The sequence below is a fragment of the Sapajus apella genome, unplaced genomic scaffold, assembly GCF_009761245.1.
Source record: "Sapajus apella isolate SASKATOON/1434 unplaced genomic scaffold, GSC_monkey_1.0 scaffold38, whole genome shotgun sequence".
In the NCBI taxonomy this organism is placed as follows: Eukaryota; Metazoa; Chordata; class Mammalia; order Primates; family Cebidae; genus Sapajus; species Sapajus apella.
Window position 1 is genome coordinate 13,318,810 of NW_022436978.1, and position 24,815 is coordinate 13,343,624.

Sequence of the window (24,815 nt, forward strand, 5' to 3'; positions counted from 1 at the left end):
TGGAAAAAACACTGATGTTTAAAACTCACGAAAACATGTACATTGACTTTAAAAGGCAAATGTATTACTTTTGTGTGTGGAACTCACCAACTGAGGAAAAATATCTTCCCTCTGATGAGCGTCCAGTAGAACAACGATAAAAGCAGAACACAGGGAATCAGATGACCAGATTCTGTCTTCTGCTCTGTCTGTGAGCCTCAAAGTTCTCACCTATGAAAAAGAGAAGAAGGGTGTTGCTTATATATCTCTAGGGTCTTAACCAGCTTCAGAAATTCCCAGGTTTATAAAGTCTCTGACTAGGCTGTGGCTTACTTCTATACCTCCTAAACCCCTAGTCAGATCCCGGAACTCTTATTTCAGTAATTTGTCTCAGAATGATGGGGATAAGATGCTGATGTCTCAGTGTTCATATGTCAGCTCTCCTAGCTCTCCTGGGAAAACAGCTTCGTCTTAATAATGGGGGTGAAAGAGATAAGGCAGATACTCACATTGTAGGGAAGAAAAAGATTAACAGATAAACCCATAGCATACCAAATTAAAAAAGGAAAGGAATCTGAGTTTGAAGAAAACTTTCTAACTATAGGACCTAGTGCCCTTTGAACTTTAGTTTCCTTGCCTGAAAAGTGAGAGTCAGTGAACAGCACAGGGATGAACAGTCTTGACATTTCTTAGTAAGTCATCCTTGATATCATTTGGCTATGTGTCCTCTCCAAATTTCATGTTGGGTTGTAACACCTGCTGTTGGAGGTGGGGCCTCTGGGAGGTGGCTGGATTGTGGAGGTAGATTTCTCATTAATGGTTTAGCACCATTGCCTTGGTGCCGTCCTGATGATCAGGAGTGCATTCTCATGAGATCTGGTGATTTAAAAGTGTGTGGCAGCTCCCCTGCCTACTTCTTCTCTGGCTCCTGCTTTCACCATATGACACACCTGCTCGCCCTTTGCCTTTGGCCATGAGTAAAAGCTCCCTGAGATCTCCCCAGAAGCCAGGCAGATGCCAGTGCCATGCTTATACAGCCTGCAAAACCATGACTCAATTAAACCTCACTTCTTTATAGACTGCCAAGCCTCAGATATTTCTTTATAGCAATGCTAGAATAGCCTAACACAGCCCTTATTCCAGGTTTTATTTCATTATAAACTATTACTGTTTTGCTAACGATTACACAGTATGTATTCCAACAGACAGGTATTCCAAGGCACGGGCTGTTATAAAACTTGCCTTTCACATATGCAGGAGAAATCCACATAGTAGAAAAACTACCACACCCATTTCATTGTTGTCATTGTAAACATCACCTAACCAATCATACAATTGTTTTGTGCACATTATCTCACTCAGTCTTCAAAGACCCACACAAGTTCAAAGTTGGGAGAGATTTTTTTAAATGAGCCACCTTAACTTTTACAACTGACAAGAGAAGCTGGTGGCCTGGGTAAGGAGGTGGCTGCTTCAGGTGCCCACTAGCACTGGCAGGTAGCCCAGGGCTTCCTCCACTGGATCAACTGCCTGCCCGCTTTGACAAAGGACATCAAAACACGCTGGACACCAAAAAGCACTTGTGCTTGGTCACACGAGTCACACCTCGAGCCAAACCCGGACTTACACATCCAGGCTTCCAACACTTGCTTCAACACCCTCCCAGTAATCTCAGCAGCAGAAAGAAATTAAGTAGGCAAAATGGAGTATCATCAAGATCAGCCCAGAAAAGCAAGGAGTTTCCTGAGACCTAGTGGTCTTCAGGGACATTGGAATTCTCAAAGCCATTTCCACTGAAAGGAGAGAGACGCATCATTTTAAACTTTAAACTGCTGAGAAATGGGTTGTTAGGAAACCCGCAGTATATCTGTGAACAGTGAAATTTCAAAAAAAAAAAAAAAAAAGGTTGCCCCTATCCTCAACCACAAGCTGCATGAAACCAAAGCTTCTCCTTGCAGAGAGAGATACAAATCACAACAGTTTCTACAACAGCAGCAAAGGGCATCTGACTTGCCAGATTTTTAAACTTCACTGAAAGGAAGAGCTCTCTACCTTGGCCCTGAGGGAGTCTCACTCACTCACACTCTCCAGCTTCCCACCATGTACAGATGAAAGTGGTCTCCCTTTTCCATAGCCAATTTCTCTTTTAATAATTTTTTCTCCTTTTCCATAAAGAGAATAAGCAGCTTTGCTAAAGAACCGCTGTGAAATGATTGAAGTTCCCATGCAAACAAACCATTAGCAGAGTTCAAATGCAATTTAAATTACCAGTTGTTAAAGTGCTTCTCAATTTCGTGGTAAGTTTCCAAGGAGAATTACACGCTATATACTATTTAATTGGTTGTTTTCTATTTTTTAACATCCATTTGTCCCCCCACCCCGTTATATTTCAGAAGTGTCTATAAAAGCCTCCCTTTAAAAAAGTATACATTGTTGAATAGATTAAATCTGAAGATTGAAAAGTATCAGAGAAACAGCTGCAGGATCACGTGTCAAAATTAGTGGTTTGACACCACAAAACATGCAGAATTTTAAAATCTTAGGAATCACCTCTTGGTGCCCTCACTCTTTACAGTAAAGACACTGAATTCCCAAAAGGGAATGAAGGAGTTGGCCTGAAGTCCTTTTCCTGGTCAGCGACAGATTCAAGACAAGAAGCATTGCTCCAAACTCCCAGCACCTCACCACCTCTTTCACATGGTTGCCTGTAAATGGCAGAGGAAGATGGTATGGAATAGCCAATAAACTTGATTTTCTACTTGTATTTTTTTTTAAGGAAAATCTAAAACCCTCTTCAAATATACTCTTGACCTCAAACATTATGAGCAATGGCATGTATCTCTCCAAAAGAGAAGAAAGTAACTAAAGGCTGATGAATGAGTATAGTCAAAGGAACTCAAAAACAAGAGACATTATGAGCAGATTCTTGGCAGGAAAAGTCAAGACACTCATCTAGATTCATTAAACAAGTTATGTGACATCAAGACTGCAGATTTTCACAGTTCTGTCTGGCCCTGAATTAGTGCTGCCCCCGGAGACAGAGAGAGGATAACAAAAAATCAACAATGTGAAAGGAAGTCTTGTCGTATCTGTAAATAAAAAGGATTTCTAGAAGCCATCAGGAGTGCAGTTTGAAGTTCCAGGCTTTGATAATGGACTTGTGTAAATGATTTTCACCCCTCAAAGCTCAGGCTTCCCTGTCTGCAAAATAGGGTTAATACTATCTACACATCAAGGTATATGTATTCATTTCCTGGGATCTCACATCTAGCCTGTATAGCACAAAGCCTGCGTACAATATGCACTAATTCACATTCACCCCTTTCTAAGGCTCCTATAATTGCTCAAAGCCTGTAGTTCTGTGATTCTAATTTATATGGACGAAAACCGCGCCTTGTAAACTATGCATATTCCCTAAGTCTGTTAGGATGGAGTCTTGCTCTGTCGCCAGGCCAGAGTGCAGTGGTACGATCTCAGCTCACTGCAACCTCTGCCTCTCCGGTTCAAGAGATTCTTGTGCCTCAGCCTCCCAAATAGTGTAGCTGGGACTACAGGCGTGCACTACCACACTCAGCTAATTTTTGTATTTTTAGTAGAGATGGGGTTTCACCGTGTTAGCCAAGATGGTCTCAACCTCTTGTCCTCGTGATCCACCCACCTTGACCTCCCAAAGTGATAGGATTACAGGTGTGAGCCACTGTGCTCGGCCCTTGGAAATGCTATTTTAAAATGGCCTCCAAATCCACATTTTGAAACACACACACTAATAAAATCTCAATTTCATATCCAAGACCTTATTTGAACTTCCTATCAACCTATTAGAAAAATTTCCCAATGAACACTGAGGAAACTGAGGAACAGGGAAGTTAGGCCCTCACCCAATATCTCCAGGCTCGTAAGTGGTAAAGCCAGGATTGAACACAAGTATTCAAAATCATGTTTCATGCCACAGCACAGGCTTTATTAATTTATAATTATAACTATAATATAGACCGTTCTTCTGCCAGAAGTGGAAATATACCTTTACAACTCCTGCTATTTTCCCATTTCAGGGAGCTTTGGGATAAAAAGCAAGGCCTACATTTCAAACTGTTTTTTTAAAAGTTCATGTTAACAGCAGGTAAATCTTTCCTGAATTCTACCTTGCTGTTATGTTCTTAAGTGAAATAAAAAGCTCCAAACCCTGGCACTAAGCAGACATCTACTGGTATGTGGGAAACAGACCTGAGCAAGGTTAACAATTAGCTGATATCAGACCGATTCAAAAACAGAATTCAAATGGCTGGGCTCATGATCAAACAAACCATGGTGAACTCCAGCCTGGGTTACGGAAAACCTCTCTGACACAACTGTTAACAGAATGTCACATGTTCTCCATTCAGAAGTGTACCAAAGAGAAGTTTGCTACCATCTCCCATCTTTGATAAGGCAGTGCGTGGACCTAGCAGGTGTAGGTGTGGAGTTGGACATGCCTAGGGGTGTTGAAGAGCCTCAGTGCGGGGACACACTGGAATGCACGAGACAGAATGAAAAGCGCCTAAAAGCACGAGTACATGCAATGTCCTTTCGAGTGTCTAAAAGTTCTCTGCAGATGATATGACTTCTAAATGAAGCCTGAACACCCAAGAGGATTTCTTGGATGAGGAGGAGGAAAAGAACCCCAGGGAACACGATGTGCAAAGGTCTTGAGGAGGATGAGCTCAGGTTTTCTCAGAGAAAGTGACTAATCTGGTGAGGCCAGTGGCAGAGGACATGGAGGAATGTGGTGGGACCGCAGCCTGGAAAGGAATGCTGCAGCCAGAGCCTGAAGGACCTCGTATCTCACGTTCGAAAGCACTTGGATCTTCAGCCATAGGCGTTGCGTTTCGGGAAGTGACACAATAGAAAGTTAAAATGATGGACCGATCCCTTTAAGAAATGAATCCCCTTCCGTGTTCAGTTTCCAAGCATAGCAATGGTAAGAGAGCTACCTATGAAGGGATCTTCTCCACGTGGCCCCACTCACAGAGAAGTTGGGGGGAAGATGGCTTTCCGAGTTGCTCCTAACTCATACCTTCAGTGACCATTTCCTCTAAGTCTGAAATGCTCACCAACAGAACAGACCCACTGGAAGCCCCAGGAAAGAAACAGTCTCATGTTCCAAGCAGGATGACCCCTCTGCCTTCAGGGAGCTGCGAGCCCCACCCAACTCCTTGAATCAGAAGAAGCTGGGCCAGAGGCAGACTCCAACCAGCCTTTCTCCTGCCTCTGAAGAAGCAGAAGCCAGAGGCCTATCCCGCGTGTACACTTTGTGCCTCGAGTTTCACATCAGAGCTCACAGAGTTCTCGGCCAGGCCTGAAACCTCGTGACCCGGGCGTGGGATTAGTAATGACCCTGTGCTAACGTCACCACTTAGGTTGTATGGAATCCTCCTTTCGCTTAAAGGAGGCTTTGTAGCAGTACCCACATGTCAAGGCCTTCAAAGATGCAATCCTCTCCCCGCCCTAAAAGAGCTCCCAGTCTAGAAGGAGAGAGAAGACATCAAGTAAGAGAGGACCAGTGGCACAGAAGCACAGATAACAATGCAAATTTTCAGTGACGTGAGGTGATGTCATAAAAGAAAATGTAATGACAACAAGGGAAAGGAAAATTGTTGACAATTCCAGATTTACACGACCTCACTGGGGGAATCAGACTGTTTTTATACTACTCCTGTCAACATGCTGGCTTTCGTGGGGAAAACCTATTCTATCACACCCATCTGGCAGATGAGAAAACTCAGGCTGAAGCAGGTTAACTGACAGTGAGGAAGTATCACAGCCAGGACTTAAATCTAGATCCCATACTCATTATCAGCATCCAATTTGTACTCTATCGCCTCACAGCTAATTGTGGTTGAGTTAGCAGAACAGAGGACACAGAGATCACTTCTAATGAATGGGACAGCAGGTGGTGTTCAAGGATTCTTCCCTTCCCAAGGTGGCGTCTGTGGAGAAGGTTACAGGAGGATTGGGAGTTGTACGAACGAAGATTGGAGAGGTTATCCCAGGCTAAAGGAAAAGCATGTGCTAAGGCATGAAGGTGAGAAAGTGAGGGTATGTCTGGGGATTGGCGGGAAATTAAAGATACATGTGCAGGAGCATCAGCGAAGTCCACAGTGGACCCACGTTGGTGTCCAGTTACAACAGGTACTGGACACCAGGGGCAGGAGTGTTTACTTAATACTTTTATGTACTAGAAAAATAATAAATGTTTTGCAGCAGAACTGTGGCATGGTTTCAGCTTTACTTGGGATTCTGTGCTTTATGCAAATAGCCTTTCAGCACCTGAGCCAGGGTAAGGAATGAAGGGCCCTTGAGTCCTTACAGGTCAACATACAGAAGGACATGGTTCCCTGGCTATGACTTTGGAGGTAAGAAAATTTACATCTAGGCTGGGCGTGGTGGCTCACACACGTAATCCCAGCACTTTGGGAGGCTGAGGCAGGCAGATCACAAGGTCAGGAGATCAAGACCATCCTGGCCAACATGGTGAAACCCCGTCTCTAAAAAAAAAAAAAAAGAAAAGAAAAGAAAAGAAAATCTACATCTATTTCATAGAATCTGACCATCTTCTTCAGAGCCTCTGTGGCTCATTAAATAAATTCCAGACTCAGGCTAGAGCACAGGTACCCTCAACTGGTAAACACAGGACGGAGAGTGGGATAGGAGTCAAAGAATAAAAAGAACTGTGCTTGACTCTTGGATTCTACACTTACTCACTATGGAATTTTGAGCAACTTACTTCCTTTTATCAAGGGTGTAGTTTCTTCAGTCGTAAAATGGAAACAATAATATGACTACAGCTAGGTTCTTGTGAGAACAATCCATTTGTGAGATGAAATATGTGGACGTGTGATTCCTACATGCAGCTAACATGTTTAGAATAAATCTCCCCCTCCACCCCGCACCCCTGAAAGCCACCATGTTGAAAGAGTTGTATAAAAACTGCCCGATCTTCCTGGTAAAGTGATCTAAATCTGGATTTGTCAACAATTTTTTTTTCCCCTCTGTTGAAAATTGAGCTGTATTCCCCAGGCAAGTCATTACATCTTTTTGTGCCAAATTGTTTTCATCTTTTAAATGACCCAGTAATCCCACTTTGGGCAATATACATAAGGGAATAATCCAGAAGGAAAAAAGAAGGCAATTTGTTCAAAGACGTTATTCATAGTGCTATTTCTGGCTCTTTATATATCCTCTATTATAGCACTTATCTCACTGTGCTGTAATTATCCACTCCCTTTCCATACGCCTCCAAATTATCTTTGAATCAATCCCCAGCACCTAGCACAATGCCTGGCATACAGTAAGAACTCAATAAATGTTTGTTGACTCAATGAATAGGTAATATAAAAGAAATTTTAGAAGAAACTCGAATAAGCAATAACAAAACACTGTTTTTAAGAGATTATGCTAAATTTTTTTTTAAACCTGGTAACTACGGACTGCAAGAGGGGTACATGAAGAAGCCTCAGAAATGAGTTTTAGGTGACTTAGTTTCTGATCTCTGAGCATCTCTGGCTTTGGGCTGATTATGGTATAAGATTGCCATGGATACCCAGGAGGATAAGGTCACAAGCTAAGTTTCTTTGGCCTGGTGGCTAGAGAACAGGGCTTGGTCAGGAATTTTGGATTCTCTACCTGATTTAGCCCCCCACCTAACTTCTCAAAGGCCTGAAAAATTAAGTATTTACAGGGAAGCCCAGCCTGTTAAAAGGGATTACAGGGAACTGCCAAATGCCAGCAACTGTGAATTCAAATGTAAATGAAAAAAGAGGTCTGGTAGGTGCCCTTGTACCAAGGTCCTCAAGCCAAGGAGAGGCTTTCAAGCGCCAGCTCCTCTGGGCTCCCACTGGGCCTTCCAGACCCATGTCACATGAAGATTGAAGACTCTTTACCATGGAGTTTACAGGAGACAGAAATCTCTGCGTGAACAGACAACTCATGATGAAAACACAGCATGTTAAATACAGCCCATAAAGTCAGCATCACGCTGAATGTTCCTCATTCTTGGTGGGAAAGAATGTTTTACAAAAATACCCAGGGAGAGCAAAGGAAGCTGCACATTCTGCAGGGCTTATTTTGGGGCATTCCAACAGCTCTCAGCTGGGAAGTCAAAGGCAAGAAGCCTCCGTCCTCTGTGCGTTGGCCCAAGGCTCAAGGTTAGAAACCAAATGGGAGTGGCGTGAGAGACACATACTCTTTGGTCTTGGAATGCCAGCTACTTATCTGTGCAACCCCTTCCCCTCTGCCCCGCCCCGGCACCTATTTTCATTTCCCTCCAAGTCTCCCCGATTCCTGCCCATTTAGCTTGACATTTCTTTGAAGGAAATCACACTTGAGATCATACAGATGACCACTGCCAAACATGCCCCAAACTTACCTGTTTCTCTCCTGCCCAACTTCTAGGTCCTAGTTAAAGTTACCACCGCCTCTCACCTGAACTGCAGTAAAAGTCTCTGCCTAACCTTTTTGCTTATACTCTTGCCTCCCTTTTACTATCGGGTTCCCTCCACAGCAGCCAGAAAGATGCCTATAACCCATAACTCAGGTGGTTCCCATCACACCGGGACTCAAGTATAAGCAGCTCAGGTCTCTCCACCACGCACTGGTTCCTGCTCTTTTCTCCTGTTTCTTACCCTGCAGCCCACATCCTGCCAGCACATCAGGCTCCTTCTGTGCCTCAAACACAAACTCCTTCCCACTTCATGGCCTTGACCTCTGCACTGATCCTCTCCACTGCCTGCTTCTACAAGACTGCCTGCTTGTCACTCAGATCTCAGCTTAAACATAACCTCCCAGAGCCTTCCCCGCTCACTCACAGTCAGAACGCCCTTTGTGACTCCTCCCTTGGGTTACTTATCACTCCCTCTTAATTTAAGTGTTCCTTATCTGCCTCTTCCACACACCTGTACCACAGTGTAAGCTCCAAGGGATCGTTGTTGTGTGTGTCTTATTCTTTGCTCTAAATCAAGTATTGGGATAAAGCCCAGAACAGTGCAAGGCACCCAAGTGGAAACTCAATACAGATTTAATAAAATTATATGAATACATGCCACGGCTGGAAGAAGGCTGACAAAATGTATAAAAGGAAAGCAGCCCAGCACTGTGGCTAACATCCTGAGCTTTGGAGTCAAGTACACATTGGTCACTAATGCCTTTAACCAAGAGCTACAGGGCTTCGGGCAAGCTTTCTCAATTCTTTAGGCCTTAATTTTCTCAAAAGTAAAATGAGGTAATAGCACCTGCCTTGTGGGAGCGTTGGGAGAGTTAGACTCAGGATGTTTAGTGCAGAACTCAGCACAGCCTCAGGGTTCACTATGTTGATAACTAAATGTTATCAACAGCCTCTTTCAGGTGAGAAAAGTGAGACTCAGATGGGAGCAGGGCATTGCCCAGGTGAAACACTGCATTAAGAGCAGAGTCAGGCCGGGCATGGTGGCTCACACCTGTTAACCCCAGCACATTGGAAGGCCGAGGCGGGTGGATCACCTGAGGTCAGGAGTTCAAGAGCAGCCTGGCCAACATGGTGAAACCCTGACTTTACTAAAAATACAAAAATTAGTGGGGAATAGTGGCGGGCACCTATAATCCAAAGCTACTCGGGAGGCTGAGGCTGGAGAATCACTTGAACCAGGGAGGCAGAGGCTGCAGTCAGCCAAGATCATACCACTGCACTCCAGCCTGGGCAACAGAATGAGATTCTGCCTCAGAAGAGAGAGAGAGAGAGAGAGAGAGAAAAGAAAGAGAGAAAGCAGAGTCAAGTCAGAAAATTACATGGCCAGTTTTGGTCCACTATTCCGCAGATCTAATAATTACTAAAATATTAGATACCATGCCACATATCTATATATTCTGCCTTGTTCTAGAAAGGATCTGAGGAACCTGACAAAAGATGCTAATAGTTCATAATACAAGTGAGAAAATGGGTAAGAAGAGGGGGAAATAAGGCAAAGGAAGGGGATAGAGGATACAAGAAGTAAGAGCTGGATGTCTCATACAATTTGCTAGAGGTGAACTTTAAATTTAGCCATGGGCTTCCCAGAGGCCAATGCAAAAGAAAGGAAGCATAGCTGTACACAGCCCTTTGGAACACTCGCTTTCTGAAATGCCACAGCAAGGTGTAAGGGGGTGTCGCCATCCAGGTGAGAATCACCCGCTTTTGTCACACTCTTGCCAACCAGAATCCAGTACCCAGTTACTCCTGGTCATCTGCCACTCTTATGCAAAATTAGTCTCCACTACTGGTGACTTTGGGCCACTTAATTAATCCTTTGAAGTCTCTGGTTGTTGTTCTTGTGTAAAATGAAGTTTAAAAAAGAGTACCTAAGTGGATAGACAAAATGTGGTACATTCATTACCACAGGACATGATTCAGCCTTTAAAAGGAGAAATTCTGACCCACGCTGCAGAATGGATGAACGTGGATGAACCTTGAGGACATTATGCTGAGTGAAATAAGCCAGCCACAAAAAGACAAATATGGTATGATTCCCCTCAGATACAGTACCCTGAGTAGTCCTATTCATAAGGAAGTAGGATGGAGGTTGCTGGGGGCTGCAGGACAGGAGAATGGGTAGCTGTTGGTTATAGGTACAAAGTTTCAGGTTGCAAGATGAAAGAGGCCTGAAGATTGATTACACAACAATATGAATTTATTTAACACTGCTGAACTGTATTCTTTTTTTTTTCCTTTTTGTGACAGGGTCTCAATCTGTCACCCAGGTTAAAGTGCAGTGGGGCGATCTCAGCTAACTGCAATCTCCACTCCCCGGGTTCAAGCAATTGTCCTACCCCAGCCTCCTGAGTAGCTGGGACCACAGGCACACACGCACACCACCAGGCCCAGCTAATTTTTAGTAGGGGCGGGGTTTTGCCGTGTTGGCCACGCTGGTCCTGAATTCCTGGGCTCAGGTGATCTGCCCATCTCGGCCTTTCAAAGTGCTAGGATTACAGGCATGAGCCACCATGCCCAGCCTTGAGCTGTGCTCTTAAAAACAATCAAGATAGCAAATTTTATGTTATACGTATTACACCAAAGTTAAAAATAAGATTTTACAGAATAGTTCCCACTCAAAGGCAGCTACAGTGCCGCGATAATTTAGGTAAAGTGTTTAGTTCTGTGCTTGGCAACCATTAAGCAACCAATGCATGGCAGCCCTCCTTAAGAGTATTAGTATTCATATTAGTAATATTAATTCTAACCTCTTAGCGTCCCTGTCCCTCAGCACCACAGAAAAACACTCCAGGCTTTCCTTCTTCAAGGCTCTGTCTTCCTATCTCATAAGCAGAGATTCCAGTCACCACCCAACCTCAGCTGGTCAGAGGACGAGATAGATTATACGCAGGTTCCTGGGAGTTCTGTGCAAGTTCCCTCCTCCCTCTTCCCTCAGAGCAGATTACAGAGTTGCTTCCCCTCCCTTCAAAACTGGCCAGAATAAAGGTAGGTCTCAGGGCACTTCCTCTGATCTGCCACCTAATGTCACTGGTAACAAAATGTTTCCCCAAAACGTAGCTCTACCATCTTCCCTGCCCTGGAAAAGGAGGCTAACAAGTTGATCCGAGGCCAGGCACATTGGCTCCTACCTGTAACCCCAGCACTTTGGGAGGCCGAGGTGGCTGGATCACCTGAGGTCAGGAGCTCAAGACCAGCCTGGCCAACATGGTGAAATCCATCTCTACTAAAAATACAAAAATTCACTGGGCATGGTGGCACATGCCTGTAGTTCTAGTTACTCGGGAGGCAGGCAGGAGAATTGCTTGAACCTAGGAGGCGGAGGTTGCATTGAGGCAAGATCATGGCACTGCACTCTAGCCTGAGTGACAGAGTGAGGCTTCGTCAAAAAAAAAAAAAATTTGATCTGAATTTGAGCTGACTACAAAGAGTTACTACTGATGGCTGTGAAATGTCTGAGGTGACGTTATAGGTTGGTGTCTTCTGGATCTCCAGCCTGCCATGTGTTTAAAATCTAGTCAGAATCAACATTCACCTTTGAATGGGCATAATATTCCAGAATTCTTACAGCTTCAAGAATAGTGGTAGAGACTTGGATGGGAATCTCGGCTAAATTGCTCTCCAGGCCCATGCATAATTTTCACTTCCACAATTGGAAATAAAGACCCACATTATTCATTCTGCCTTTTGCACAAGTGATCATCCCCTTTCGTGAAAGAGAAAGATATAGGCAGCCAAGGAGAGCAGAAGGTGGCATTCAGACAACATTCACATGACCAAAAGAAGGGAAAGGTAAGTAAAAATCAAAGAACAAAAAGAAAAGAGCCTTGTACAAAACAACAAATCCTGGTATCTGAGCCCACATATCCTAATGGAAAGAGGTATGAAGTGCAAGAAGTCGGTTCTAGCCCTCAATTTCCCACCAACTAGATTAGTTAAGTGGGCGGACAATTCTAACATCTCCCAATCTCCTCATCTTGTAACAGAGGGAGCAGCTTAAGTCTAGTGGAAGGAGAATGAACTGAGAGAGAAGACCAGGGTTCCAATCCCACATAATGAGCCATGTGTCTTCAGGCCCTGGGTCTCTGCTGCCCGTTATTTCACACTGTGAAAGGAGACAGATGCACTGAATACTCTGCGGGACTCTTCCAACTCTGACAGTTCATCTAGTCCACACAGTGTCCGGCACGCAAGGGATTCCAGACTGCGGATGCTGTGCAAATGCTACACACCAACATTTTGCATATTCTTAAGTCCAACCATAACCTTTCAAGCTAAAACTACCCCTCCCTACATGTCCACGGACAGCCCTTTCAGCTGGTTGCATTAGCCCTAGGAAAAAACAACAACACTCCCAAATTGTCTTTCTACCCAATTCAAGATAGGCCTCAGATGAGAGGAAATATCTACCTTTTTTTTTTAAATATACAAATATAATTTTTCCTCAGGCCGATCTTGTCTTGAAATCTCATTGTAAGAAGTACTCCCCTGGGAAAGCAGCTGTCCACACCCCTAAATTAAAGTGACCAGCACTCCCAGTAACGTGTCCCATCACCATGCAAGTGAGCCAGCCCACAGGATGTACGCCCCAGGTCTATGGGCAGAAATGCCACTCATCTGGCAGTAATGATGTACTCACGCGATGTCTGGCCCCCACTGGCAGCTGGCCCTCCACCAGCCCTCACTCCCTCTTGCAGGCCCTCAGTCCACTACAGGACACAGCAAGGCGGTGGTCTCGAAGCCTGAAGGGAACAGAACTGAGACATTCTCGCCTCAGCTTCCAGAACAAGGGGCAGAGGAATGAAGGGGGAAGGGTGGGGGCGGGGCGGGGGGATGACTTTGTTTCTGGAAACAAGAATTCAAATCCTGCTTCTCCTAAACCCTGAGTCACCTCCCTCTCTTCCAATAGATCAGTGTGGTGGGTAAACATTTCCAAATATGGAGAAGCAGGCTGGAGGATGTCAGAAAAATCACCCTTCTCTTCTCTGGCACTTGAAGAACATGCCCCACTTAAGACAGAATTCCTTACTTGGAGTAAATTATTAACCCCTAAAGAAGTAGATTCTCAACCCTTCCATACACTGTCCTATTACAGGAAAAAACATCCTCCACCCCAAGCAACAAAGTGACTGGTTTGAAAGGCTTTAAGCTCATCTTAAGAATGAGACCATCCAGAATGCAACTACATTTATGAAATAAATCATTAATTTGGTAGGGGGGAGATATTTTGGGAGATGCACATGAAAGGTTGCAGGAATTTAGTCTGAGGTTCCTCTGATGGCAGATGAGTCTTAAAACCACTCCTCCGGCCGGGCGCGGTGGCTCCAGCCTGTAATCCCAGCACTGTGGGAGGCCGAGGCGGGTGGATCATGAGGTCAAGAGATCGAGACCATCCTGGTCAACATGGTGAAACCCCGTCTCTACTAAAAATACAAAAAATTAGCTGTGCATGGTGGCGCGCGCTTGTAATCCCAGCGACTCAGGAGGCTGGGGCAGGAGAATTGCCTGAACCCGGGAGGCGGAGGTTGCAGTGAGCCAAGATCGAGCCATTGCACTCCAGCCTGGGTAACAAGAGAGAGACATCGTCTCAAAAAAAAAAAAAACCACTCCTCCTGGCCAGACACAATGGTTCACGCCTATAATCCCAGCACTTTGGCAGACCATTTGTGAGACCAGCCTGGCCAACATGGTGAAATCCAGTCTCTACTAAATATACAAAAATTAGCCAGGCATGGTGGTGGGCGCTTGTAATCCCGGCTGCTTGGGAGGCTGAGGCAGGAGTATCATTTGAACCTGGGAGGTAGAGATTGCAGTGAGCTGTGCCACGCCAATGCACTCCAGCCTGGGCAACAAGAGTAAAACTTGTCTCAAGAAAAAAAAAAAAAGAAAGCCCTGAGTCTCTTGCCCCCAAGCCCAAATCTCTTGGTCTGAGAGTCCTCCTGGGAACGTAGTTTGGCCTGAATCCTTCATAGGGGCAGACACTGTGCTGGAAGACTCAGAATAAAACCAGACTTTCAGGAGACCATTGTTGTCGGGAAAAAGGAGGATAAACTGCACAGTTAAATTGTAACATGGATTCCAACCCTAAGGTACTGTGATGATTAAGCTGGAGCAGTGAAGCCACTCGGGAATGAATCTGATCTAAAATGACTCCAGACTGAATTAAAGGAAAAGAAAGAGTGATGAGACGCTAAGGAAAATGGAGATGTGGGGATGCAGGAGGTGCTCAGAGATGGGAATCCAAGTACCACATTTCAGCTTCCCAGTGGTTCTATGTCTTAGTGATCTCATTCCGCTGTTGGTTGTAAAGGCTTTCTGGAGGTCAGATGAGTCCTTTTTCAAAATCATCACCCATTTCCTGCCTTTGGGTTGCACCAAGAGATTGCTTGTTCTCACCCCCAGGAACCCTTCAAGGTACAAACAGCACTGATCAGGTCATGAAGGGACCCAAGCCCCAAGCCCAAATCAGTCAGTCATCAAGATTTTGGATCAGTCAGTTCTCCTCGTGTAGCTTACATATCTTTCACTTACAAATTAGGCAGACATCCAGAAATTGTCCAATTAAGTGTTCTAAAAGCAGCTTCTACTTGGTCTATCTAAAGGGTCATTACACATTTAGTTTGATTATTTGTTTTATATTTAGCAAACATGCCATAAGCAAACATTTATTATTTATTGAACGTTTAATAAAGGAACACAAATATAAGTTCCTATTAAAATACGTAAGGACATAGAATCAGAGAGCCTTCCATTGCATGCCAGAACCAGAATTCAGGACAGAGATCTTGCCACTGCAACCCTCCTCGGGGGTGGGGGTTGGGGTTGAGATGTCAAAATAGGTCTGGAGAGCATAAAGGGGTGGTCTTCATTCTGTCAGGAGCTCAGAGTCCCTTCCTGCATCCCAACAGGAGCATTTCAGCAGAGAAATGAGATTATTTCATGGAGAAGAGCTTCTGGGAATGGTCTTAAGCTCTGAAAACCAAAGACCACATGGTGAGCCACAGAGATAAAGATGAAAACCAGAATGAAAGACTTTAACTGTATTTTCCATCTTGCAGACATCTGGAGATCAGTTTCCACATCCACATAGAGATCCTTCAGTTCCTTCAATATATGTGTACCACCTCTCGTCCTCCCGGCTCTGTGATCTCAAAATGAGAAGTGGCCATAAAATGCCATTAAGCACAATGCCTGTCCCCTTGGTATTCCTGAGGTCTCCAATGAAGCAAAAATCATTGTTTCCGGATGCTGCAAATTCCATCTTTCCAACAGAAAATTCTTCCTTACATGGAACTAAAATCTGGCTCCCCAGCCTTCCATCCCTTGCTCCACGTTCTGCCTCTCAGGACCATATTTCAACCTATGTGTGTCTCATTAGTTTGGATCTTTTGCAGGTAAATATGTATGTTCCTTTCCTCAGTATCCATGGGGAATTGGTTTCAGGACCCTCGAGATACCAAAATCCAAAAATGCTCAAGGCCTTTATATAAAATAATGCAGTATCGCCCATGTACTTTAAATCATCTCTAGGTTATTTATAATACCTAACAATGCAAATGCTATGTAAATAGTTGTTATACTGCATTGGGGTTTTTTTTTTTTTATTGTTGGATTTTATTATTGTTGTCTTTAAAAATATTTTCAAGCTGTGGTTGGTTGAATCCATGGATGCAAAAACCACGATACAGAGACAGTATATAGAAACAAAGCTACCCAAAACCTCAGCCCTCAGTCACTCTGGTTGTTCTCCTGACCATACCACACTGCTGACTTCTAATGCATTTTTTGCCAACTTGAAATCCATTCCTTCTGGATTTTTCCAGTGTGTTACTGCTAAGCAGTCCATTGAGCATATACACTGCTGGCCTTGTGGACATCTGACCGGTGTTTAGTAGGGTATGTTTGTAGGGTATGTCTACTAAACACACCCTACTAAACACCAGTCAGATGGATTTGTCTACTTTATTGAGAAATGACAGAAGACAGACCTGCAAGTCCAGCTCTTCGTCTACCTCCACGCCACAGCCTGAGCCACGCTCCCACCCTTTGTGGATGAAGCTCAGGGAGGCAGACCCCATTCCAAGATCCCCACTCCTGTTCTCAGATCCTGCCAGACCTAAAACTGTCTCCAGGACACAAGGCTATCCCAAGCAACATTAAAAGAGGACTCTGTAGGAAAAGAGGGTCTTGTCAACACAATTCTCAGAATAACAAAGCAGCTGGCAGGCAGGGCAGCAGGGTCAAGCTGCTAATCACAGGGCTGAGAGCTTGTGATCCCTGACAGCACCATTCTGAACCTGTGTCTTTTTAAAAAGGGAGAAAAAATGTTATTTTCTTTCACAGTTCTGATGGCACCGTTTGCACTCAACTTTCGTGTGGCAAAAACAGTGATGCTTCCAATTATTGACATGTTTTACCATTTATTAAATGATTTCCCAGTCTCATTTAATCCCTTCTGACAACTATCCCAGGAGGTAGTATTATACCCAATTTAGTGACAGGAAAACTGAGGTTCAGAGAGGTTAAGTATATTCCCAAGGTCACACCAGCAGTAGGTATTAAAGGAAATGCTGGTCTAGGAGTTGGACTACTTGAGACTTCAGTTCCAATTCTGCACCATACCAACTGTTTTAACTCTGGTTAACTTTATTCTAAACCTCAGTTTCTACACCTGAAAATTGGAGATTAAAATAGCCACTCTGCTTATATCTCTGAGCAGTTATAAGGATCATATGAGATAATGAGAGTGAAAGCCCTATGGAAAAGGGTAAGGCCTACAAAAGTGTAAGGGATTATTGTGTGATTACTTGCAAATGACTGTGCATTCCATTACAAATACAAAAAGCAGTGAGGTCATTCTTAAGACAAAGAAACATTAAGGCTCTGGGAATTAAAGGAAAATGATTTGATGTTCTATGGGGTTATGTCTATATGCTGCTCACTCTTGCAGTTCAAAGCTCAGCAGCAGCTGTCAGATTTTCAGCCTCCAAATCACATATGTCTACAGGATGGCTCAAGACAAAATCTCCCTTTTCAGCTAAAAGCAAATGCTGGGCCAAAAGGAGGTAATAGAGACGGACGTTTCAAAGACCCCCTGAGATTCTCAGTTCCGGAAACGTGACCTGCGATGTTTTCCTTGGAGGGGTTGTTAGAAACACGGGCTACAGTCTCTCTGAAACAAGCCCTTAGGGAAATAAACATACAGTAAGGAGCTATTTTCCTGAGAGCACTGAGGATACTCCCAAGCATGAATTAATCAAGGGCACAAGGTATTCCAAGTTGCAGATACCAAAAAGCTAATAATCTCCAACCCACTAAACCTCACAGAAGCTTACCATGGAATTCTAGCATCCGTAGCAGTGGGCAGCAGGCTGAGCCAGCAGATGAGGCTCATTTACATAGCAGGTCTTGCTGAAAATGACCTGGGGGCCGCAGAGGACCCAGGGAGCTCTGAGAACAAGTTGGTCTGGCATCCTTCAGGCCTTTCCCAACATGCTACTTGTCAGAATCGCCTTCAATTCCAAGAGCCAAGTCATCCCTGTCATTTGTGGAGGGGCCGGATCTTCCCCAGAAATCCATTCCCAAGGCTGATGAGAGCACAGCCCAGTGATGACTGCTTTTTGGTTTGCCTTTTATCATTTGCTTCCTGTGCTGAACATCTGAGAAAGGCACACGTAATTTATGGAATAGATGTGTGAGCATCTACTATGTCTGTGTGCTTGAATACCTGGGGATGCTACAGCAAAGAACTGTGAGATACAAACAACTTCAAGGAGCTCACAAATCCCGTTCAAGACAGAGACTGCAATGGACGGACAAGATACTGTAAATTTGATGAGTTCTGTAGGATCCCTCCCATGGGTTAGACTTCTGGGCTAGGAATTAAAAGAGGATGGGGCAGGAGGGCACAGATGAAGGAGCAAAGGGCATTCCAGGCAGAAGGAAAGATTTAAGCCAGACACAGTGGGATATGCCTATGTCCCAGGTACTAAGGAGGCCAAGGCAGGATTATTTGAGCCCAGGAGTTAAACACCAGCCTGGGAAACATAGTGAGATCCCAACTTTTAAAAAAGAAAAGAAAAGAAAAAGAAAAAGAGAAGAAAAGAAAAGAGAGGAGAAGAAGAGAGAAAAGAAAAGATTTGAACCCCAGCAATGACTGAAAAGATATGTCAAAGACCAGCAAGTTAAAGTCAAGCTTAGAAAATGTGGGCCGGGCACAGTAGCTCACGCCTGTAATCCCAACACTTTGGGAGGCTGAGTGGGCGGATCACTTGGAGTCAGGAGTTCAAGACCAGCCTGACCAACATGGTGAAACCCGTCTCTATTAAAAATATAAAAATTAGATGGGCATGGTGGCACGCGCCTGTAATCCCAGCTACTTGGGAGGCTGAAGCAGGAGAATCACTTGAACCCCGAAGGCAGAGATTACAGTGAGCCAAGATCGCACCACTGCACTCCAGTATGGGTGACAGAGTAAGACTCAGTCACCAAAAAATTGAAAAAAAAATTATAATCTACTTAGGACATGTGTTCTCTCAAGCAAATTATTTCATCTCTCTAAACCTCAGTTTCATGATTGTAAAATGAAAAATAATATTGATATTGCTTATCTACCTACTAAAGCTTTTATGAGAATTAACTAATAAACTAGTTGGCAGAACGTTACAACATTTCAATCATTCTATCCATAAATGTTTCTAAATCCTCAAACGGAAAAGCGGGTAGTACTGAGTTTAGGGCAAAAACGCTGCTCAGTAAGAAGCAGGAACTCGTTTCTTTCCTCCCTGGCACTTATCAACATGCTCAATTTGAACGAACAACATGAGAGCAAGCAAGAGTTACTGGAAGAAACACATTTTATGTCCCAAATTTTCTATAGCTCATCTCTGAAAATCGTATAGCTTATCTCTGAAATCTTTGAAACTCATGACTGTCTTACACTTCCAAGAGTGACAGCCACGACAGTGGAGGGCGGAGAAAGGTGAGTTTTAGAAAACCACTGCTCCAGGCAGGTCACTGGCACCGGAAGAAGTGTGAAACGTGGCATCCTGACTTCCACACCAACCAGCCAAGTGGTCAGAGAAAGCCCATCTGCTCTCTGAGCCTCAATTTCCTTGTCTGTGAAACAGGAACAAGAACAATCCCACCTTCCACTATGATGTTGTATGAACAAAGAAACCAACAGGTGTAAACATATTTTGTGTAGTGTAGAGCTATACAAAATACTGCCATTTTTATTGTAAACTCACGTAAAAAGTTGAAGCACTACAAAAAAAATTACTTAGAATGTGCCCAAAACTTGAGAATCACCCCTTACCCCAATTGCAAGATTCCCTGTTGCCCACCTGAGTTACTGCCAAGATTCCCGGCACATCCCAAAGATGCAATTCTATTGAGATTTCCCAGTTGACCCCTCGGCAGTGTTCTAAACCACATAAACCGTAGCATCCACCCTCCCTCAGGCCAGCCTCAAGGCTTCCAGGTTGGGCCCCATCTACGCTTTTAGCCACATCTCCTTTTATATTGCTACAAGAACTCCTGGCCCCAGGCAAAAGCACATCCACAATTCCACACGATTCAAAACTTGGCTCATGCTTTCCCCCTCGTGCTGTGCCTCCAAATCTGAGTACAAAATCTCTTTACTGCACAGTGCAGAAGTAAGCCCCTTGGGAGTGTTTTGTGATTGGGGTATGGTCAGTGGTGTCTTCGGTGGCCCACCCCTTCTCTAAAGATGGTCCCACCCAGTCCCAGTGCATAAATCTCCACAGTTCTTTGTGGTTGACAAAACTTTTCACACACTTCCTCTTTTTAAATGCTTAATATCAGATGTGTCCATGATGCCTATTTTGCAAATTTTATAGAAAGCGGCTGAACCAGTAATCACATGCAAGCTTTTGGGACCAAAGCCTGTGCACACTGCTCTCTCTTCCCTCAAAGTGGATGTAATTTAAACCCTGCTATAAGGCCAGGTATGGTGGCTCACCCCCGTAATCCCAGCACTTTGGGAGGCTAAGGCAGAAGGATCACTTGAGCCCAGGAGTTTGAGACCAGCCTGGGAAACACAGCAAGATCTTATCTCTATAAAAAAGAAAACATATATATATATATATATATATATAATGACATCTTATATATATATATAATGTCCGTCTGTGTGTGTGTGTATAAAATGTGTATATATATGTATATATATTTATATATATTTAAATATATTTATATTTATATTATATAAGTATATCTTTAAATATATATAAACTTTTGGAGAATAAAAAGGGCACAGTTTTATATTTACAGTATATAATATAAACTATAATATATATTAAATATATACTTATATATTTTTATATATTTAAATATATATTAATATTTTTATTAAAAATAAAATATGTATAAATTTTTCTTTTTTCTTTTCCAGCAATTATATATAAAATAAACCTGCAGTTAAAGGTGCAGGAGGGCTGGCTCCACAGCCAGCTCACCACATGGCATTAGACAAATCACTTTCCTTCTGTGAATCACAGTTTCTTCATCAATGAAATGAGGGTTCTAGAGTCACCCTATACATCTACACACCCTTGTCCCTTCCAAGGAAAGACTTCAGAAATGAAACCTTCATGAGGAGCAAAACATCTCACATGTGTTTAGCCAGTTCCATCCCTGAGCTTCCCCTCCCAACCTCGAAAGCCCATCCAGAAAGAAGGAAAGCAACCAACCTGAATATCAGAAAGCCACCCGACCCTGCAGGCCAGCACAGAGAACTCACGAGGCTGCCATCCCCATGCAGACAAGCAAGCCACTCCCCAGGAACAACAGCCCTCATGGTCACAGCGCGGGAGCCTTGTCAGCAAATTGCTGGTTTGAATGGCAATTTTTTAAAAGCTCAAGATGCAAGAGCATTGATGCAGACAACACAGTCTGCTCCCTACATGCCTGACAGCCTATGGGCCTCACACTGGAGTCCACAGAAGAATCTCCCTCTTTTTCCCATCTCTCTTCTGCGTCAGCAAGTACTGCTTGGGTGTGGAAACAGTATGTGTGTGGCAAGCCACTGTGCCCTTTCCATGTATTCTCTAAAAGTCCAAATGCTGGCTGACAGGGTGCTCCCAGAACCACAGGATCCTCACTAGTCTAACCCAGGTACCCACTAGTCTAACTCCTGTAAGCTACAGTTTGAAGCATTCATTCATTCAAAATGCATTACTGACGTTTATGTGGTTGGTGTTTGGTGCCAAGACGAGATTATGTTTCTGTTCTAAAGGACCTGTTCCAGTATCTTAAATGCCTTCCCAGTGGCAACAGGGGAAGTCCAAAAGCTTTATCTAATAGCTCCGGTTTCTCTGTCACCTGGACTGAACCTTCTACTGCCACTGTAAACTTTCTCCCATTGCCACTCAACATACATTCCTTGCTTTATTCAAACTTAACTCTTGGCTCACCTTGTCCCCTCTGCTTGACCTGCTACCCTTCCACCCCCAACATCAAATATCCACGTCCTATCCATACATCAAGCCCACTGGTAGTCTTCAACAGGAATGAGATGATCCTTTAGAGAAAGACAGTCATTTATCTGTGGTGTCTTCATGTATTAAAGGACATCTAGCTCCCCGAGCCCCAATCACTAAATTCCAATGGCATCCTGACCTCCAGTCATTGAAACAGCAGAAGACATTCCATCATGATTTTATTTATTTGATTTTATGTTATTTAGATAGAGTCCCACTCTGTCTCCCAGGCTGGAGTTCAGTGATGCAATCTCATATCATGGCAACCTCCACTTCTTGGGCTCAAGTAACTCCCCTACCTCAGCCTACTGAGTAGCTGGGATTACAGGCATGCACCACCACTCCCAGCTAATTTTTGTATTTTTAGTAGAGAAGGGTTTTCGCCATGTTGGTCAGGCTGATCTTAAACTCCTGACCTCAAGTGATCCACCCACCTTGACCTCCCAAATTGCTGGAATTACGAGCATGAACCACCGCGCCCAGCCTCTGTCACGTTTTCAAATGCTCCCTAACAAGATGGTACTACCCCCAAAAGAAAATCACTGGACCACAGACTACATGAAACTCCGTGCTTCTCAGCCAGTCAGAATAACCTCTCTTCTCTGGATTTGCTGAGCCTGCTATTTAGGGCATTGATCAACATCTTCCTTACCCTGTTTTTTTTTTTTTTTTTTTTTAAGATAGATTCTTGCTGTTCTTGCCCAGGCTGAAGTGCAATGGTGCGATTTTGGTTCACTGCAACCTCCGCCTCCTGGGTTCAGGCAATTCTCCTGCCTCAGCCTCCCAAGTAGCTGGGATTACAGGCGCCCACCACCACACCCGGCTAATTTTTATATTTTTAGTAGAGACAAGGTTTCACCATGTTGGCCAGGCTGGTCTCGAACTCCTAACCTCAGGTGATCTGCCCGCCTTAGCCTCCCAAAATGCTAGAATTACATGCTTGAGCCACCGTGCCCAGCCCCTAGACCCATTCTAACTGTGCACCTGCCTTATTCTCCTTCCCAGTATCGCCTCCCAATGGCTCTCTCCTCACATTGCCAAATCCAGCTCAGGGACAGGTCTATAGTAAGTGTTTAATAAACATTTGTGAACAATTTATGTAAACAAGACAACTGTCCAAGGGCATGACTCCCAGGAGGAAATTAAACTGAACTGGAAAATTACAAATCAACTGCCGTCGTCAAATGTAAGAACTCAGTTCTGAAAATGAAAGTGGGCAACTGGCCTGTATTTTCAGCATATTAATCATATTAAGTTTACATATTTTACATAAAGAAACATAAATACTAAGCATAATTTTATAGCGTAATTATATACAGTATTATAATTAATTATAAATATTAAGTATTTCAGAATAATAACTCCTGGGAATTTTAAATGGATAAGTTGGGGGCAGATATATTCTCTCCATTAGCTCAATCAGAGCCCATTCCCACCAGCTAGAATGCCTTTCTGCATCAAAGAAACAGACTTTAAAATTACATTTCCCATACTTCCTCAGGGCTAGTAAATTAGGTTCCACCAGTAAGATGTCCTTGTGTGAAATCTGGAAGGTGGAAGTGAAGCTGAAACTTCCTGCTACGATTTTTACTGACAGGCAACACCAGGAAATCATGAAGGGTAAAAGGACATTCCATCTGCCAAGCCAGTGCCCCATCATTAACTATTAAGATGTTGAGAGAAGTTTCTGAGGCCTCAGCAGTGGCTTCCTAATCACATCTTCCTTATCCCTGTGTAAAATTCTTAAACTCAGTAGCTCCAGATGTAGTCTGCAGCCCACTGCACCAGTCTTTTCAACAATTTCCTTAGCATCTCTTTCCTGTTAAATTACACAGACTGTATTTCCTGAACTTTGTGAGATGCAGGAGGGGAAAAAATAGATAAATTAACTGATCACTCGTTCTTCTATTTATTTATTTGGACAAGATCTATGTTTGTCTATACCTAAGAATTTCTCCCTTGCAGCAGTGAAGGAACAAAACATATCTCCCTTTAGCATAAGACGCAAAATAGGGCCGGGCGTGGTGGCTCACGCCTGTAATCTCAGCACCTTGGGAGGCCGAAGTGGGTGAATCATCTGAGGTCTGGAATTCAAGACCAGCCTGGCCAACATGGTGAAACTCATCTCTACTAAAAACATAAAAATTAGTTGGGCATGGTGGTGTGTGCCTATAGTCCCAGCTACCCAGGAGGCGGAAGCAGGAGAATGCCTTGAACCTGGAAGGCGGAGGTTGCAATGAGCCGAGATTGCCCCATTGCACTCCAGTCTGGGCAACAGCAAAACTTCATCCACCAGAGGGGGAAAAAAAAAAAAATCCACATAGACCTAGAACTCCAAGATTATATAAGCAGCAGATGTAACAAGCAAATCAGAGTTATATAAACTAGTTTATGGACAACATAAACTCTAATTCATATACACTGAAGCATGGTTATACTGATCCTCTCCTGAGGAATCCTGGCTTGACCTTTGTTTTCCTGATTGCCAGTGAATACTCAGCACCATACAGGTGTGCCTGCTGCATACCTGGTGGTTCTATCTCTGTGCGGCTCCACAGAGATGTCTGTTCCTCGTTTTAGCCAAAAGGAGCCTCCGTTGTATTTTCCAAAAATGGCCCCAGCAAATTTTCCAGTCCCACATGCTCTTCCAGAACATCGCCACCCCACCAAGATGGAAAGTCTATTGCCTCTTCCCTTGAACTTGAGTTGGTGAGTAGTCCAACCAATAAATTACAGTGAGACGACACATGTCTGCAGCTTCTTCCTGCACCTGCTAGTGCTTCTTCGCTGTCTTTCTCCCTCTCTCTCTTCCCCTCTAGGCTCGCCCTTTGGAACCAGCCACCATGCTATGAGGAAGT

The 24,815-nt window shown here is 43.9% G+C and overlaps 1 protein-coding gene across 11 annotated transcripts in view; it reads right to left on the reverse strand.

Moving 5' to 3' along the window:
- Positions 1–24,815, reverse strand: part of LPP (LIM domain containing preferred translocation partner in lipoma) — a 733,292-nt gene that overhangs the window by 657,563 nt on the left and 50,914 nt on the right. For 5 of the 11 annotated variants that reach the window (XM_032298549.1, XM_032298548.1, XM_032298557.1 and 2 more), the window contains exon 2: positions 88–210. The exons of 2 other annotated variants lie outside the window; for them this stretch is intronic. The gene's annotated coding sequence lies outside the window, so the exon portion shown is untranslated. Of the gene's footprint in view, positions 1–68; positions 211–13,094; positions 13,784–24,815 lie in introns of those variants that run through there. 4 more of the 11 variants (XM_032298553.1, XM_032298544.1, XM_032298556.1 and 1 more) reach the window with 3 other exon arrangements.